Consider the following 13077-nt stretch of genomic DNA (forward strand, 5'->3'; position numbering starts at 1 on the left):
GTAATAGCTTCAAACTCACACACCCTTTGGCTTGCAACTATGCATTTGCAAACTTGAATTTAAACACAAAAGATAAATAAATAGGTGCAATAATTTTCTCAGTTGCACACTTCAATTCCTATTGTTGTACTGTGTGCCCTTATTTACTTCTCTTTCAGTTCTCCAATCACTTTCAAATCCCTTGTCTTCATTAACAACTTCATTTTAAAAAAAAAAAAATGATTTGGGAGGAGATCTCTTACATTACCTACAGTTTGTTAGTATAAGGTTCCTAAGATTTTGTTTTACCTTTGGTAAAAGAAAACAAATAATTAAAGGGTTAATGGTAAAATTAATCATTCACTTTTGATTTTTTAACTGTCGTAATTAAGTTCTTGAGTTTTCTTTTTTTTTTTTTTTTTTCTCAAATCAATCATTCAATTAAATTGTATTGAATCTAAATCATTTTTTTTTTCAACATTTATTTTACTAAACTTTGCCAATGTTTTGTACACTTACTAATAAAATAAAATTTAGAGAGAATTATGTTTTCATTATATATTAAATATATTTATAAAAAATTTAATAATATTAGATAAATAGAATGTTACAAGAAATCTTTGTCAAATTTATCGAGCTTAATTTTGTCTAGTTTGAACGTAATTTTAAGTTAAGTTAAAATTGTTGAATTTCTGAATAAATTTTACCAAATAGTACACTATTTTTTAAATTTTGTTGTCAGCTCACAACACAAAACACCAGTTCATGCCCAAACCAATCCTCAAATCATAAAGAAATAGTTTTCTAGAGAATACTAAAAATACTATTCGAAAATTTTCTAATTTTTATAGGTATTTTGATTATTGTTTTATTTTACTATTAACTGATATTTCATGTTTTTTTAAAAAAAAAATAAATTACATAAAAAAAATTAAAAGAACATAAATCCAAAAAGATGCCAAAATTTTGGCATATGATTGATGCTGTTTGCATTGTTAATTAATTTCTTACATATTGAAGCTTTAGGAGTCTATTAGATGCCCGAAGAGGGTGAAATAAATTCTTAAGAATTTTTAGTTACATAAAAAATCTTTACTTGTTCCTTCATATAATTTTGTAATAATTTTGACTTAGAAATGTCGAATAAAAAGGTTATAAATTTTATAAATATATTTATGTATTTATAGCCCATCTCGTTCATTATATACAGTTCTTACCCTGTGATGCCTCCTTTTTCCTTTTACATTTCAATTGGAATTATGGGGATGATGATCACTAAACCTGATATATCACCCACTCAGTACTCTTTTGTTTTTCATTGGTAAAAACGGAGATCTAGAGATAAAAGTTATTTTCTTGGTGATTTCTACACTTATTAAACTTCATGGTATATTTTGACCAAGAGGAAAATAGTAAGAACAAAAAAAAAAAAAGAAAGGAGAAGAGGAAGAAAGGAATCGATTGAAGTAATAAGGTATATTTTGAATTCGGAACTTACTTTTTCGTTTCTTGAAGTTAAACTTTGTTTTGCTTAAAGTATCATCCCCTGTATGCCTAGAAATCAGACGAACAAAGAGTAGTAACTTAGCATATTTGTCGATAGAATTAGCATGATGATTTTATATGGGTTTGATAGAACCACGGTGTCTCTGTTTTGTTGGGAATTTCTTTGTTTTTCTGGATTGATGTTGATCTGGTTTAATGGAGTATGCATTCTGGTGTCACAATATTCACAAAAATTAATCAAAATGACCAAGAAAAATGAGTTTGAGATTTGTTGAAATTCCCTATATTAGTTAAAGAATGTTCATCCTTCTCTTTTTCTTTTATGCTATAATGGTTCGCGATTTAGGTAGCATCATGATTCCATTTTGTTTTTAATGTTTTGCTCCACCCTGTTCCCGCATCACTTCTCTGATTGCTCCACACTGTTCCGTTTTTAAAGATAAACTCCAGTCGGTGTGTCTTTTGCTTTCAGTAGCTTTCGAAAACTTTTCTTTCCTTCTGTCGGTGTCTCTCTGGACTGTTTCTCCGATTTTCCCTTCAATTATTCTGGTTTTAGCCTCTTCTGCTTGTTTCGCTCATTCTCAAGCTATTCTGAGTAAGGGATTACAAGAAGAAAAGATGGGCTAATTTACGCATGGTGTCAGTTTCTGAATTGGGTTTTTAAGGCTTTCGTCTGATTTCAAAATGAACTTGCGAGAGATGGATTTGCTTGATTGAAAGTCGAGAAAATTCTCAAGGTTTGGATGGGTTTCTTTTCTTAATTATTGGCCTGGGGAAGAACTCAATTTCAGTGTCGACAGTTCTTTATAATTTAAACTAATTGAATGTGAAGACTATTGGGTTGAATAACACAAGTTCTGCAATTTCAACTTGGTGTTTTAACATCTTCTACTTCTCAGCTTTGGTTCATGACAGCTTCCATAGAGTACGTTTATTTCTCCAAGATGGAAATCAAGCAGTTTAGTGTGTAGAAAATGGCTGGTGCTGCGTTTAGTCTACTGCTATTAACGCATTTAGAGATAATATTTGCATCCGGGTTTGTGATACAATCGAATTATTGTGGTTCTATCTACCTAGCCTACTCGATTAATTCGTATAGAGATGAATCGTTTTACATAAATGGGAATTCAGTTGACAAATTTTTGTTCTATAAAATCGTTCAGTTCCACTCTGCAAATGGATGCATCCTCAAACACTCTTCCTGGAATGATTATTTGATACAATACGAAGATCACAGAGATAAAAGATACCCAATTCCTGATACTTCAGTGACTACCAGATATGATCAAATAGTTACCGAAACAATTTCTAAAGAAGATATGATCAAATAGTTTTAGTAGTTATTTGCAGTTTATTGTATTAGGAAACAGTTATGTTTTCTTTTCTATTTAAGCATGTATGTCGAAGGAACTATTATGAAAATTACTTGGCAATAAAATTATGGTTGATTTCTCACTGTAAGAGAAAGTTATCTGTAATTTATTTATGTTCTGATTGGCACCCTACTAATTGGTATCGGACCAGGCATGTCGGCTAACAAAGAAAGAATAAAAAATTTAAAAGTAAGTGTGGGGGCTCTGTAAGATCACCTCAGTCGAATGGAAATCGGTTTGGCGAATAAACTCCACACGATGGAAGAAACCCTTTGGCGCTTGATAGAAACTTTAAGCCTTAATAAGGAAGGTTACAGCAGTAACGCGGTTGGCTGATAAGGCTAGGAATGGTCGACTAGAGAAGGTGGCACGAATTGCATTAAAGGACTCTGACCATCGTTCGGTCCTCGACTGGGACGCCTCGATTTCCTTATCTATGACAGTTCCGAACCCACCGAATGGCTTAGCCGGGCTGAGCAGTTCTTTGATTTGTAGGACACGCTGAAAGCAAATAAGATGTTGTTGGCGGCTTTTCATTTGGCTGGGGAGGCAAATCTGTGGTCGTAGTTGCTGAAGAAAGCGCACGAGGAAGGAGGAGGAGAGTTAGACTTGATCGGGTTTGTGAATGAACTTTGGGCTCATCTTGGGCCAACAGAGTATGAAGATGCTGATGAGGCCCTATCCAAGTTAAGACACACTGGTCCATTTCGTGAGTTCTAAATGGAGTTCGAGTGCTTGGGTAATTGGGTTCGAGGCTGGACTCAGAAAGCTTTGGTGGGCCCTTTCATGGGTGGCCTCCAATTTGAAATCGCAGATGGGATCCGTCTATTTGGCCCCAAGACTCTGAAAGAGGTTATTAGCCTGGCTCGGATAAGAGAGGATCAATTAGATTGGCTGAGGTAGTCTACCCGAATAGGACGACTCAACTCTAATACACAGACACAAACACTAACCAAAGCCGACCTTGACCAAACGGCTGTTTGGGGAGGAGATGCAGAAACGGCGAGCCCATGGTTTATGCTTCAACTGTGACGAAAGATTTGTTGCCAACCACCAATGTTGTGAACTGCAATTATTGTTGCTCGAAGGAGAAGAGGAAGAAGTGGGACTAGCAGCAACTAAAGACCCAAAAATTTCGCTTCATGCTTTTTCAGGATGGTCGTTTGACTGGAGCATGAAGACCATCGCTTCCATTAACAACCAAAAAGTGGTGGTCCTCGTAAATAGCAGGTCAACTCACAATTTCATCAGCAATCGACTCACCAATCAGCTTCAGCTTTCTGTCATTCCGACCGATCCATTTTTTGTAAGAGTAGCAAGCGGACAACCCATGAGCTGTCAGGGAAGATTTGAATAGGTTCCGGTGGAAACACAAGGTATTAAATTCTTCCTCACTTTTTATGCATTGCCCTTGATCGGATTTGTAACGGCCCCGAAAATTTAGAATGAAATATGTGTATTAAAAATGTCAAATGCGGAAGCGTAATAAAAATTTTGATTAACATTCCTTACACTAAAACCAAAAACGTGCTCAAAGTATAAAAGAACAAACTAACTAAAAGAGAAACTCGAAAATAAAAACTATAAATATAACTACGAAGTCTTTAGGCGTCCCCTTCGCCGTCTTCCTGCGGAACAGGCTCGGGAATAATGTCTTTCTAATCTGAAATGGTTAAATAAGGAATGAGCTACATCAGCCCAGTAAAGACATCACACTATCTCACCGCCATGGAGGTAAAGGTGGGTAGAAAACACAAAAAGACCAATGGAGCATAATTTATAACAAATTCTTTTATCAATAATAAAATCCTTTACTATCCACTTACCTCGGTGAGATCCATAAAACAACATACGAAAGCAATAACATTATCATCATCATGAAATCATATGAACTGTATAACATAATACTTACTACACTTTTGCATTTCAATCATTACACAACATATTTTCCTCATTTACCAACCTACTAGTATCCATGGGGATCCATAGGGGTCCCGCTACCCGTGAACCCTTAACATTTATAACCTGATTCCAGAGTCGTCCTCATACCCCGTCCAGTATGGGCACCAAAACCATGAACCTCAATACCCCGTCTGGTATGAGGGTGAAACGGGTCATCCCCATACCCCGTCCGGTATGGGCGCCAAAACACAGAAGGTTTCCATACCCCGTCCGGCATGAGAGACCACGTTCCCGGTAGGGTTCCCTACGGACCCGGTCCGTACACCATCTCCCAAGATATCTAGTCAGGCTGTCCACATTACCCACTTATCAATTCACATAACTTTTTTGCCCTTTTTCTTGGTTTCAATCATCCAAACACACACAACATGTAAACCAGTAATGGACACCAAACAAGACAACACAGTATCGGGTTAAGCATAATACCAACCATAATAAAAGAAATCATGATTCATGCATACGATACCATAATATAATTACATCAAACATCATGCTGCATGTAATAATGAAAATTAAATCAAATAATAACAGACCAACACAGTATCAGACTCGGGCTCCATTGGCAACCTTAATCAATTATACATCTATAAAGTCACACAGTACAGTTTAATTATTTATTTAGCTTTAATACCGTGATAAAAAATAGGGTGAGGGGTCCTTACTTGTTTCAGGATCTGAATACGGCTCTACAGTGCGCCTACAGACTGTCCCTAATTTTCCCTGAATTGTTTCCGGGGAGTTGAAACGCACTACTAGTACCTGCATGTGTCCCAAAAAATCCCAAATTAGATCTAGGGCCCCTTTCGGCCAATATCACAATTCCGGCACGGCGGCTCTGCCGTGCTCCAGCGACTCCTGTGGGGTATCACTCCTCCTCGTCCCCAATCAACTTCTCTAAAAGAAGTTAGCAAAGAATGACACAAGAAACATTCTCTGTTTGTTATTTGTTTGGCTGCCAATGCAGAGTTTGAATCACCTGCCATGAAACCAGAATTGCATAACTTAATTTCCAAATTTTTTGACATTTTTCAGGAACCAGAAGGCTTGCCGACGGTCAGAGAAGTTGAGCACCATATCATTCTATGGGAAGGTACTGAACCTGTAAAACACAAGTGTTACTATTTTTATTTTATAATTATTTGATTTTTTTTTTAATTAATTTAATTTGATTTAATTTAATTTAATTTTATGAAAATAAAAATAATAATAATGATAAAATTAGATAAAAATATTATTTAGATTTAATTGAAATTAATTTTGAAAAAAATGGGTGAAATTTTGGATTCTAGGGGTATTTTTTAAAAAAAAATCGAAAACCGGGGGGTCAAAACGCAATTTAGAAAAGTTGTGCCACGTCAACACCACGTCAGTAGCCACGTCAGCGGCCCGGTCAGCAGTCCCGGCCAACCAGGACGCGTTGCGTGGCAAGGAAACGCTGACCAGGAGACGGGCCACGTGGGCGATCCGCGTGCGCCCGATCAGATGGCCCAGATCCGTTCCCGCGCGCACGGACGGCCCAGATCAAACGTGTGCACGAATGGCCTAGATTCACGCGCACGGACGGCCCAGATTCAATCAGGCACAGACGGCCCAGATTGCATCGCGATGGACGGTCCAGATTTAATCCTAATTAAATCGCGATCAAACGGTTCAGATTTAATCTTGATGGACGGTTGAGATTAAAAGGAAAATGGTATAAATAACCTCACCCACACCTGACCACAAAAATCCTAGCCGCCAGTGCCTCGCCGGAGAAGAAGAACCAGACGTCGGAGGAGCCGACCGCCGCCATCCGCCGCCGCACCGGGGAAGTTTCCGACCGCCGATTGAGATAAATTTTCTCCCCCTTACTCGTTTTTCGATGTTGAGTCCGCCTATGGCCCAACCAGAACCAAACCATTGGCCAAACAGCCAAAAAACCAAGCCGAAGCCCAGCGGCGCCGCTTTCATGGATCTCACCAAGGTAAGTGGACAGTAAAGGTTTTTATGTTAATAAACGAGTTTGTTATAAATTATGCTCCATTGGTTATTTTTGTTTTCTACCCACCTTTACTTCCGTGGCAGTGAGATAGTGTGATGTCTTTACTGGGCTTCTAGCATCCGGAAAGGAGGAGGAAAAAAAAATGCCACGTCAGCAGCCACGTCAGCAGGCCCGGTCAGCAGCCACGTCAGCAGGCCCGGTCAGCAGCCACGTCAGCAGGCCCAGTCAGCAGTCCCGGCCAACCAGGACCTGCCACGTGGCAATACCACGTCGTTCCAAAAAGGGTCATGTTGGCGATCCGCGTGGGCACGATCGGACGGCCCAGATCAAGCGGGCAATCGGACGGCCCAGATTTAATCAAAAACGGACGACCCATATTAAAACAAAATAGACGGCTGAGATCAAAGGGCAAGGGGTTATAAATAGAACCCCCACACCAGACCACAAACCCTAGCCGCCTGCCGCTCGTCGGAGAAGACGAACCAGAAGCCGGCCGCCGCCACCCGCCGCCGCACCGGAGGAACTTCCGACCGCCGATCGAGGTAAATTTCGTACCCCCGACTCGTTTTTCCACGCTGATTCCTCCTGTGGCCAAATCGGAGCCAAAATCCTGGCCAAACGGCCGGAATACACGGCCGAAGCCCAGCGGCACCGCCGCGCCCCTTCTCGGTTTTTGCCTCCGATGAGGCCCTTCCCGGCCTCCGTTTGATGCAATTTTTATATCACCGTGATCACCATTCTTTTCCTACAGGTTGACCAGAGCCGAATCACCAAAACACGAACCTCGCCGGAGAGCCGCCGCACCCGAGAGCGCCGCCGCCGGTAAGCTCCGTTTTTCCGTGACTTTTTGGCCCCCCGAGGGCCCTAGGGTTGTTTTCTCACAAGGACCGATGCGAGTGTGGCCGAATTCGACCGAAAACGGCCAACCCGAGGCGACTCGCCACCGCCAGCTGCGGCGCCGTCGCCGGAGCACAGCGGAGCCGCCGTGCCGGAGTTACGATTTGGGCCGATTGAGGCCCTGGGCCTAATTTGGGTTTTTTTTGGAACACGTGCAGGTACCAGTAGTGCGTTTCAGTTCCCCGAGGAAAATTCAGGGAAAATTAGGGACAGCCTGCAAGCGCACTGTAAAGCCGTGTTCGGACCCCGAAACGAGTAAGGACCCCTCACTCTATTTCCTATCACAGTTTTAAAGTCCAATAAATGATAAAACGGTTTTTCATGAATCAACGAATGTGTGAAATTGCTTAAGGTCGCTAATGGAGCCCGAGTCTAGTGTGTTTATCAGTTAACTGTTATTTGGCCTGTTTTACAGTTTTAAATGCAGCATGAGGTTCGATGTTTTCATTTTATAGTTTCGTGTGCATGTTTTACTGTTTTATTGATTATGGATTAAATGACCGGGATATTGATGCTATATGTTGTCTGTTTGGCATAAATTATCGTTTTGCTTGTTTGTATGTGATTGATGATGCTGACTGAGGGAAAAGGAGAATGAAAGATTATGTTAATGGAAATTGTATAATGTGTTCAGCCTGACTAGATATCCTGGGAGATGGTGGACGGACCGGGTCCGTAAGGAACCCTACCGGGATTGTGGTCTCTCATACCAGACGGGGTATGGAGATCTTATGTGTTTTGGCGCCCATACCGGACGGGGTAATGAGGTTTATTGTTTTGGCGCCCATACCGGACGGGGTATGGGGACGGCCCGTTTCACCCTCATACCGGACGGGGTAATGAGGTCTATGGTTTGGCGCCCATACCGGACGGGGTATGGGGACGACCCTGGAATATGATTTCAAGTGTTAAGGATTAACGGGTAGCGGGACCCCTATGGACCCCCATGGATACTAGTGGGCTGGTGAATTAGGAAAATATGTTGTTAACGATTGAATTACGAAAAGTGTGATAGGTATTATGTTATACAGTTCATATATATATTTTCATGATGATGATGATGTTATTGCTTTCGTATATCGTTTTATGAATTTCACCGAGGTAAGTAAATGGTAAAGGTTTTATTTTCGATAAAAGGATTTGTTGTAAATTATGCTCCATTGGTCTTTTTGTGTTTTCTACCCACCTTTACCTCCGTGACGGTGAGATATCGTGATGTCTTTACTGGGCTAGTGTAGCTCATTCCTTATTTAATCATTTCAGATCAAGAGGACATCGTTCCCGAGACGGTTCCGCAGGAGGACGACGAAGGGGACGCCTAAGGACTCTATAGTCACATTCGTAGTTTTTTCCTTCAAGTTTCCCCTTGGCCTAATCTGGGATTTTTTGGAACACGTGCAGGTACCAGTAGTGCGTTTCAGTTCCCCGAGAAAAATTCAGAAAAAATTAGGGACAGCCTGTAGGCGCACTGTGAAGCCGTGTTCGGACCCCGAAACGTGTAAGGACCCCTCACCCTATTTCCTATCACGGTTTTAAAGTTCAATAAATGATAAAACGGTATTTCATGAATTAACGTATGTGTGAAATTGCTTAAGGTAGCTAATGGAGCCCGAGTCTAGTGTGTTTGTCGGTTGACTGTTATTTGGCCTGTTTACAGTTTTAAATGCAATATGAGATTTGATGTTTTCATTTTATAGTTTCGTGTGCATATTTTACTGTTTTATTGATTATGGATTGAATGACTAGGATATTGATGTTGTATGTTGTCTGTTTGGCATAAATTACCGTTTTGCTTGTTTGTATGTGGATTAATGATGCTGACTGAGGAAAAAGAGAACGAAAAATTATGTAAATGGGTAATGGTATAATATGGTCAGCCTGACTAGATATCCTGGGAGATGGTGGACGGACCGGGTCCGTAGGGAACCCTACCGGGATTGTGGTCTCCCATATCGGACGGGGTATGGAGATCTTATGTGTTTTGGCGCCCATACCAGACGGGGTATGGAGACGGCCCGTTTCACCCTCATACCGGACGGGGTAATGAGGTCTATGTTTTGGCGCCCATACCGGACGGGGTATAGGGACGGCCCTGGAATATGATTTCAGGTGTTAAGGGTTAACGGGTAGCGGGACCCCTATGGATCCCCATAGATACTAGTGGGCTGGTAAATGAGGAAAATATGTTGTGTAACGATTGAATTACGAAAAGCTTGATAGGTATTATGTTATACAGTTTATATATATGGTTTCATGATGATGATGATGTTATTGCTTTCGTATATTGTTTTATGAATTTCACCGTGGTAAGTGAATGGTAAAGGTTTTATTATTGATAAAAGGATTTGTTGTAAATTATGCTCCATTGGTCTTTTTGTGTTTTCTACCCGCCTTTACCTCCGTGACGGTGAGATATCATGATGTCTTTACTGGGCTAGTGTAGTTCATTCCTTATTTAATCATTTCAGATCAAGAAGACATCGTTCCCGAGCCGGTTCCGCAGGAGGACAACGAAGGGGACGCCTAAAGACTCCATAGTCACATTTGTAGTTTTTACTTTCAAGTTTCTCCTTTAGGTAGTTTAATCTTTTATATTTTGTGAGCACGTTTTTTGTTTTAGTGTAAGGGATGTTATTCAAATTTTGACTTCGCTTCCGCATTTGATATTTATAATATAAATTACATTTTAAATTTCCGGGGTTGCTACAAACTTATTCACAACCCTCTTGTTGATCGAAATCTGGGTCTTGATCCTCTTGATCTGAAATAGTTAATAAAAGGGTGAGCTACACTAGCACAGTAAGAATATCACATTACTCACCGATACAGAAACTGAAGGTTGGTAAAAATGATAAAAACAACAAATTAAGCTCTTGATTGAAGTAAATTCATTTACCATAATGAAAACTATTTATTACATATATTTACCGTTGCGAGATTTCTAAAATCGACCTATAGAGACAATAACTCAAATAACATTTCAATCTAATTTTCAAGTGAGCAATAACAACCATTTTCCCTTTTTATTTGTTTACTGGTAACCTTGGGGGTCTATAAGAATGTCCCACTACGCGTGAACCAATGTTTAACATTGTCAACTAACCGGCCGTCCTCATACTCCGTCCGGTATGAACGCCAAAAATACCATTCCATGATACTCCGTCCAGTATGAGCACAAAAAATATCATCCCTCAATACACCGTCTAGTATGAGAGTGAATCGGGCTGTCCCCATATCCCGTCCAGTATGAATGACAAAAATACCATTTCTCGATATCCCGTCCGGTATGAGACAACGTTCACAGTAGGGTTCTCTGTGTACCTAGTCTCTCTACCATCTCTTAGGATATCGAGTAAAACTACCATTCATTAATTCACATGACAAAAAAAATTTTCATTTGCATATTAATTTCTAATTTCACAAATCAACCATAAATCACGCAAGATAAACACTACATATATCAAGAAAACACAACTAAATCATTCAACTATTCCAGTATATCGTCACATATCTAAAGCTGTAAATCCAACAATCAGTTAAACAGGATAAATAAATAACTAACCGGTTCTGACTCCATTAGTAACTTATAATTATTCTCAAAGTTTTCTAAATTACACAAAATATCATATTATCGATTATTAAGCTTCAATTCCATAACAGAGAATAAGGTGAGGGATCCTTATTCGAATCAATGTCCGAAACACTGAACTTTCTAGTGCACCTACTAGCAGTCCCTACGTTTTTTGAATTTTTCTGCAGAGATTAAAACACGTTTCACGTACCAAAAAATATCTCAAAATTGGTGTTAAAAACTTTTCCGGCCAATTTCAGAATTCTAACACGGAGCACCACCATGCTCCGACGACAGCACCGTCACCCGCGGAATGGTTTGCCTCGGCCTGGTCAATTTTGACCAATTTTAGCTAGGGTTTTGGTTTAGTGTGATGCGAGATATTTATACCTGTCTCGCATAAATCTGGACCGTTCATCATGTTTGATCTCGACCGTTCGATCGTGTTTAAAGAAAAAATAAATCTTGACCATTTATCGTGATTTGATCTCGACCGTCCGATCGAATTTAAAGAGAAAATAAATTTGAACCGTTCATCGCATTTAATCGCGATCATCCAATCGCGCCTAAGGAGGGAACGAATTTAGACCATCTACGCAAGTCCGATCGTGGGGCACGTGGATCGACAGCGTGGCTTCTCGCGTGACACTGAATCAACGTGCATCACCAGGCGTCATGCTCTAGTTCGTCGAGGCTGATGACTTGGTGTTCCTACGTAGCACAATTTTTTAATTACGTTCTGACCCTGAATTTTTTATTTTTCTTTTAAAAATACCATCCGACCCAAATTTTTACCTATTTTTTTTTTAATTTATTTTCAATTTCATCTTCAACTTATTGTTTCCATAGGACATATCCTCTTAGAGTGAAAGGGGCTTGTGGGCCAAGATGTGAAAGGGGTCTAAGTTGCACTTGCGTAGCATGAACACATGAAATATATTATGGGTTTTGGATAGTTCTGGAGGTAGTGTCAATCTGTAAGTGACAATACCAATTCTATCTAAGATTTCAAATGACCCAATAAACTGGAGATTTAATTTTTTTCTCTTACTAAACCTATTTATTTCCTTGAAAGGAGTGACCTTAAGGAACACTCGATCACCTTTCTCAAATTTTAAATCCCTCCTCTAGGTGTCTATATAACTCTTCTGCTTGCTCTAAGCCATCTAGATGTTCTTCCTAATCTTAATTATTTTGGCTAAAGTCTCCTCCACAAGATTTGGACCGAACAATGTCATATCACTCATCTCTTCCTAACAGATCGATGATCTACATGGGCAGCCATATAACGCCCTGTACGGAGCCATGCCGATACTTACTAGGTAGTTGTTATTATAGACGAACTCTATTAAGGGTAAATGATCATCCCAATGGCCCCTGAAGTCAAGAAAAGTTCAGAATATATCATATAATGTGCAGATCATCCTTTTTTATTGTCCGTCGGTCTGAGGGTAGAATGCGGTACTAAGAGACAGTTTCGTTCTCACAACTTGCTGAAAACTAGACCAGAATCGAGAAGTGAACCTGGGGTCCCTATCGGATACTACTGTCACTGACACTTCATGTAACTCGACTATCTCCCAGATATACATTTTTGCTAACTTGTTCAAGAAATTGGTCATCCTAATGGCGAAGAAGTGATAAGACTTGGTGAGCCGGTCAACAATTACCAAATGACATCATATCTCAAGCATGCCCTAGGCAATCCTGTTACGAAATCTATTGTGATGTGTTCCCACTTCCACTCTGAAATCAGTAGTGGTTAAAGTAGCCCATCTAGGCATTGATGCTCTGTCTTGACCTGCTGA

General features: G+C 40.0%; 1 long non-coding RNA gene across 2 annotated transcripts; it reads left to right on the forward strand.

Annotated features, from left to right (window-relative positions):
• Positions 1–1194: 1194 nt before the first annotated feature.
• On the forward strand, positions 1195–12218 carry LOC148268754 (uncharacterized). 2 transcript variants are annotated; one of them, XR_015816981.1, is made up of 4 exons: positions 1195–1453; positions 5853–5910; positions 8962–9196; positions 10167–12218. It is a non-coding gene; the product is annotated as an uncharacterized LOC148268754 (long non-coding RNA). The 2 variants fall into 2 exon arrangements; XR_015816982.1 differs by lacking the exon at positions 8962–9196.
• Positions 12219–13077: the final 859 nt, after the last annotated feature.

This window comes from Carica papaya, chromosome 2 (assembly GCF_054855325.1).
Source record: "Carica papaya isolate Zhongbai chromosome 2, ASM5485532v1, whole genome shotgun sequence".
In the NCBI taxonomy this organism is placed as follows: Eukaryota; Viridiplantae; Streptophyta; class Magnoliopsida; order Brassicales; family Caricaceae; genus Carica; species Carica papaya.